This window comes from Betta splendens, chromosome 17 (genome assembly GCF_900634795.4).
Source record: "Betta splendens chromosome 17, fBetSpl5.4, whole genome shotgun sequence".
NCBI classification, from domain to species: domain Eukaryota; kingdom Metazoa; phylum Chordata; class Actinopteri; order Anabantiformes; family Osphronemidae; genus Betta; species Betta splendens.
In genome coordinates, this window is record NC_040897.2 from 10517548 (window position 1) to 10524500 (window position 6953).

Here is a 6953-nt window from a genome sequence, read left to right on the forward strand (position 1 = left end):
TAAGTAAGCTTTAAAATCCCCAGAAGAACAACACTGAGGGATTCCATGGCTGTTTGTGTATTCATGCCTCACTGCCTCTCTTCGGGTTGTTTAGATACGGGCCTCACCCCAACTGACAGCTTTCATTCAAGTGATGCTGCCTTTATTGTCCAGCTATTTTCCTGTCAGGACTCAAAACACGTCAAATCAGCTGCCGGACAGGTTCGGTTTTCTTAACTGACTCTAAATCCTGTGACGCCGGCATATAAAATTCGACAAAGACGAGGACTCGTGTTTTAAGCCGTCAACCTTTGCCAAAATCATAATGAGAAGGCGTTCGTAACTACAGTTATCTTAATGGGTCTCCAGAGCGGTTGCTAGGCAACACGCGTTTCACAACTTATATACTGTAGCTCATCCCGGGTTAAAAACAGTAATAAAACACCATGGCTTCTCGTGCACAGCAGTGATTAAAGTTTCCAAAGCGTCTTTATTATGGTGACAGCATTGCTATACAATTACACGCATCACATTTATGGGAAACTCTGACCCGCCGTGCGCTCGCTATCTCCCAGGAATAAAGCGCCAGTTATTGTTAAATCCACTTTTACTGTGGAGCGGAAACAATTATATTTCTGGGCGCGTTAACCCTGTGGGGTCCGTTTTCAACGCCGACGGAAAGGTGTTAAACAAATGTTGTGTTTATAGATCTGTTCAGCGTTTCAGTTAGAGTTTAGAAATTCAAAAGTGATTCATTTTAGCTTGTCGCCCTGTGCACTTACTGTAGCTCAGACGTGACCCTAACCTCAAAGGCCCCAGTCACATTAAAATTTCTCAATGTTTTCATAATGACTAACACCATTCAACAACATAATGCTTAGGCTGATACTATAGGATGGTTTATGACATTTGATCCCGGGCTTCTGGGAGGACTAGCGCCGGGCCGTGTCGTTTAAAGACACATGGGCGTGGGGATTAGGTGTCACAACAGAGGTAACAATGAATGCGCGGCTAAAAAAAGCAGCTGCCCTCATTGTTGGCCTCTTGTCTCTGCACAACGCCACCCTTTCCCATTACATCTGAGCCCGCTTGCTCACTGAGGCCAGCGCGCCGGGCTCTTGAAATTGTTTTCCAGCAGTCAGCCCAGTGCGTCATGATGACTCAGCCGCTGTTTGTGCCTTTCTGAATGGACATCACAGCCTCCTACGCTCGAGGAACGCTCGCCGCCGTTTTCCCACCGTCGCCGCTCGCCGGCCCATCTCCGCTCCGGTTTCGCCACATGCGCCCGGAATCATTCATCCGCAGGGCTATAAATCAGCAAACAAGCCCCATGCAATAACAGCTCGTGTTACTTGGTGCATTTTTTTTTTTTTGCAGGATATGCAAAGAAAGAAATCCTTTAAAGCCCGAGGGTTGTTACTTGTTAGAGCTGTGGCAGTTTGCACCTGTGGAATGAGGAATTCCAGCTATTTCCAAAGTCTTACTTTCTGGCTCTCATGTAACTTGATAGACTGTGTTAAATGTTGGTGCTGTCAAGAGATTAAGGTTTTTGTACAGTTGAAGTCAACCCCAAATTTAGACATCTCTCTCTAATTTGTAGACTGTAAAGGTGTGTCCCACTCACAAAGCAGACTCCAGTATCTCTTCACGGTTTCAGTAGCGTTGTGTTATGGCTCCCTCCCGACTATTTCTGTGCCCTTTTACCTCATCTTTTGTTTTTTTCTTTTTTTTGTTGGTAGTAGTTGTTTGATGCTGAATGAGGATCAGATTACAAAGGCTTTGTTTTGATCTTGCTCCATACCGCGGCAGACTTGGAATGACAAGAGGTCAATGGACGGGAAATGCTTTCATCGTGCCTGACTCTTTGACTCTGGACCTCCATTGTGTTTATGAAGGGCCAGAGTGTAAGTTCAAGCTTCTTAATGGAGTTCCCAGACCATCATCAAATACACTGTCTCTGCCTGAAGGATATCTTTGCTTACTACCGTTCTTTGAGACAAGTTAGTGAATGTGACAGCACAAATAAAGAAAGGAAACCGGATCTGGTGCTGTACTGTTTACAAAGATCACATTATGAATTTTATTACTGTAGAAGCTGAGGCAAAGATTAAGACCCGAATATATAACAATGGAATGGTAATTTCCTTTCTTCCATAGGTCTGTCTGCACAGTCTGGGTCAAAGGTAAGAGACCGACCACAGACAGAGGATGGACGTCGCTGTCCTTCAAAGGGACTGAAATAGAACTGGCCGTCCTCTAGAGCTCTCAATCGACCCCATCATAACCCATCTTCCCTTCTCAGACCTGACAAACACTGGGCGTACTAAAAAAAACATCCTTTCACAAGCTGTCCCACTGCCAGCTTCCTGAAAGAGGTATACCAACGCTCAAACACTGCGTCTTGAACCTGAACTTCCCTGTTAAGCAACAACAACTGGTGACTCACAGCAGTTGGCCGAGGTTCCGACTGATGATTATAAATCGCGCTATAAAGTAGGCTTCGGCCGAACAATGGACTTTCTCTGCTGTTTATAGCATGGTGTTGCATCTTTCAGGAAATATTCACAAAAATATCAGCATGAAGGAGAAACTTTAGTCTGGTGCTCACTGCTGATTTCAGTCATTTTCCAAAGTCTTTATTTCACTTCTGAATACAGTACTTTGTCACTGTGTCCAAAGGATGAGTGTAAGTTATTAATAATTGATAATAATTTCTATTATAGACAAGAAGAAACGTGACGATTTAATTCAAACCTCTGGGTCCATCATGGCACCGAGAAGATTTCATGACGCCAGAGATGACTTCTTATTTACTCTGGGTGTTTTCCAACTTGCCAGATCTAGGACGCAAATTTAATTATTCTGTCGTCTGGTTTGAACCTTACCCACATGAATCATGCATACACTTGGCTTATTTTCAATCAGTCATGTTCACCAGTCATAATCAGGAATGTTTATATAGACAACTGATTTGCTGCTTTATCTGATGTTGCTGATCGGATAGATTAAGAATGATTCATAAAAGGGGTGGAGCAGAGTCTCTCACGCACCTCGCTGGCGTGGGCTGATTGGACGGTTGTGCAACTGTGCCCTTCTTCCAAAGACCTCGCGCCTCGACTGAGGTCGGCCGTCACCGGCCGGTGAACTGCACCAACCGAAAACGGGGCTCCAGAAACAAACGAGCTCAGAACTGAGCGAGCTGTAATTAAAAAAAAAACGCACTGTCACTGTAGGTATCTGCACATGCCAGATTAATCTCCCCCGAATCTCCAAACTAAAAAATACAAGACAAGACGATCTCATTTCAGGCTCCAGTTTACATTCTCATCATTGCAGACATACCACACACCTATAAACACATACAATGTTGAAGAGTCAGAATGTCAGGCTCTGATGGAGCTCATCTTCTATCTATCTTCAACAGGAGCCATTTACTGAGCCACTACTTTGTTCTAAAGGCTTTTATGAACTGGTCTGTATAAACTGTTATCATGTTTATTTTGTCAGTAATAAAAATCATAAATCCTGAAGGGCAATAAATACATGCTTTCATTGACACCATGCTGCCCTTCGGCGTGAAGGTTCTGTATGAAATACTCCCCTGGTTAAGTAGTTCATTCGTGCTTAAAATGGGTGTCACATCTGGACGAGTGACATTCTTCTAAATCACATCTAGCATGAAGTCGTGCTGCCTGGCAGACAAACACGATTTTTTACAAAGATTATACAAAGATAAAAAAGGCGAAGAAAGGTTCTTTTACTAAACAAGCGGCATTTGGGAGAGTAATAGACTCTCAGGTCTAAAGCACAAAGCATTAGGAAAACATGGTCTGATGTTTCCAACATCTGGTCAAACTAAGATTTCGGTTCTTTATTTATATCGACTCTTCAGATAACAAAAAACATCTGTCTTTCTTACAACAAATTCCAATTCATAATGGACCAACATGTTAACATTTGGATTTGACCGTTTGTTACCATATGCAACATATAATAATTATGTGTACACTGCACAAATAAAATGAAACATGTCAAAGGCGACATCACACCTGATTGTTTTCTTAGAAACATGATAGGTCAACCATTGCTAATAACTCTGAATGTTATGAAAGTAAATATCAACATAGTAAAACCATAAAACATATTCTACATCCACACGGGATGCCTTTACAACCCTCTCACACACAGATATGACTGTTTTATACAGTGGCACAAGAGCATTTGTTGAACTACAGTTTATATTTAAACTACTGGTTAGAAATTAGGATCATAAAATGTGGTCACACCGCGAGGTAAGAGTGATGTCAAACACCACAGTACCGGATGCTATTGATCAATGAGAAGTCTGACAATGATTCTTCAGCAAAGTTGAGATGACGCAGACAAAGTAGTTGTAAATCTGATCACATTATGGCAAATGTCTGGCAGGAAATGACTAAGCGACGTGCAGCTTCCATTGGTTTGGTAAACGCTGGAGCAGATAGAACGTTTGGAACGTTCAGCCTCAGGCAAAGGTAGAGTTTCCAGACAGCGCAAATTGTCCCAATCCCCTCTAGATTTGAATTCCTGGACTCGGTCACAATGGGAACAAGACTTTGGGAAAGCGCTTACATCGGCCTGGTGGGAAAATATTTGAAACGACCCACTGTCGTCTACGTCAGTGAGGTTGAGAAAATTACTCCAGATGTTTCAGACCGTTCCTGAAGATGTTGGGATGCTGTCTAGCACATAAGCTTTTTTAGTTTGAAAAGACAAACCAATTTTACTGAACCCTATTTTAAATTCAAGTTTAAAAGGTACATTTCGCTTTTATGAGGTCGAAGTCGTTTAACGCTGGTTGAAATATTTTAATCTGATTAAAGCTATCAACGCTGTCATAGATTCTCAGTATGAGACCTTTAATCTCGTGCTAACACTGAACAGAGCATTGATCTGCTGCAGATCTGCAGTGGGAGGAGATCTGTGGACTGTAGCCGAGGTTGTTAATCTTCTCAGCATAGGAGGTAGGAGCGGGGTAATTCGCCTTCACAAGACTTTGTATGTATCCAAGCTGTCATAGGAAATACATTAGCGCGGTCAGCGTGTGTGGAATCACACGTCTGTGCAGTCGCTACAATAGGAATGAGCTCCATCACAAATGTACTCCAACCACACACTCATCAAACGTGATGTAAACATTCCCCGTTCACAGACATTATGAGTAAACTCGCACAAGGCTGGAAGCACTGTGCCGAGTTCAGGTCCGGCCAAGAAAGTGGACCCAGAACAGGTCTGGAAGTGTGTGGCTTGGAAATAAATATCATTAAACTCAGCTGTCAGACTGCATTTGGCTCTGCTGAGGGTGCCTCCATCCATAAGAGCCTGGCTGTGCTCCACGCCAGCACTGGTATCCTCACGTTCCTCCCTCCTGACACACACACACACACACACACACACACACACACACACACACACACACACACACACAGACCACCTGCGAGATGTGTTTATGGATTTTGCCAGAGACCACACGGAAAACAGACATCGCTTTTATTCCACGTTAAGCACAAAAGATCTGAATAACCTCATTCATTTACGTCCAAAATGCAGTTTTGTCAGTGGGAAACGAGGAGTACACAGTGGTGCTGTGATCGCAGACAAAGCCTCGCTTTTGTAAACAAGCACAAACACACACTGGCGTAGGGTTTGCTGCTCTGTAGTTAGACACAGCAGTGTAAATATTTTTTACAGCTACCAGGCCTTGTGGCGTTTCACAGAGAGGAGACAGTTCAATTAAGAACAACAACCCCGGTAACCACAGCAACAGAAATGAAATATGGCAACAAACACTAAAAATAAACAAGGTGGTGAAGATGATCATTATTCTGCTGGGTGCACGGCGTATTAAATCACCTTGACAGGGCGGCATTTGCCCTCTGATTGACTTCGTCTGTGTAGGTGTAAATAAGGTGTGTGCTGCTAAACCTGGGCTGGTTTCGTGCAAAGGCAGCTTTTTACAGGTACTCACCTACAGGGAGTTCCTTCTACCACTTGCACGCAGAGCCCTTTGTCGTGAGAGTGGGGAATCTTTTTTTTCCCCCCTCTCTATTTCCCTTTCTTTCATTTGAGAATAACCCAAACAGGTCCTGCAGACGTAGAAGTCCTGTACCAGTGATGTTATCTGAGCGTATTTCACCTGAAGGGGATCCCGGCGCTGATTTTTGCTTCTTTCCCTCCCTGCACCAGTGAAGCCTGCAGGCGTTAGGGCATGCAAAGCAAGTTGCACATAGTTGAGGCAGGCTAAGCCCTAAAACTGCTTTAAGGCTTTTTACAGGCTGCTGCAGATAATGATTTCACCTTGTTAATAAATATTGGTCCAGGACAGTGTGGGTTTTGCAGTTCGTCCCTCCTGCCTTCGGAGGCGTGTGTTTCTGCTGCATAGCATTTATTCTAAGTCTCGTCATTTGCTTGTATCAGTTTCCTGCACTGCAGTGATTCTTTTACTCGTTACCTAGTACGAATCTTTACAAATCTTATTGTGTATTCACTTTGTTATGCAACACTATCTTTTGTGTCTGATCATTCTGTCCAGGAATGTGATTAGAAAAATATGAAGGTTTACATTTTGCGTCACTATGAGTCTGTAGAAGCAGACAGCAAAACCCGGTGTGATACTATCACAACTCATATCAGAGATCTCACATGCCACTTTTATAAAAGCCTCAGCACGCAGCAGAGCATGGCCTCACGCAACTGTTGTTTGGGGATAAGAAAGGTACACTATCTGTTTCATATTTATTCCTCCTGGGTGTCAGTGTAAATACGACCAGGTCTGTGAAGGCTGCCGTGATCAGAGAGGGAAATAAAGGCAGACTGTTCTGCTGTTTCATGCTGATGGGGTGGTTCGCATCTGACAAGTAACATGCAAACAATGCAGATGGAGCAGATGAGCAAGAAGCTCTATTGATGTTATTACTAAAGCAGGGTGTGGAGCA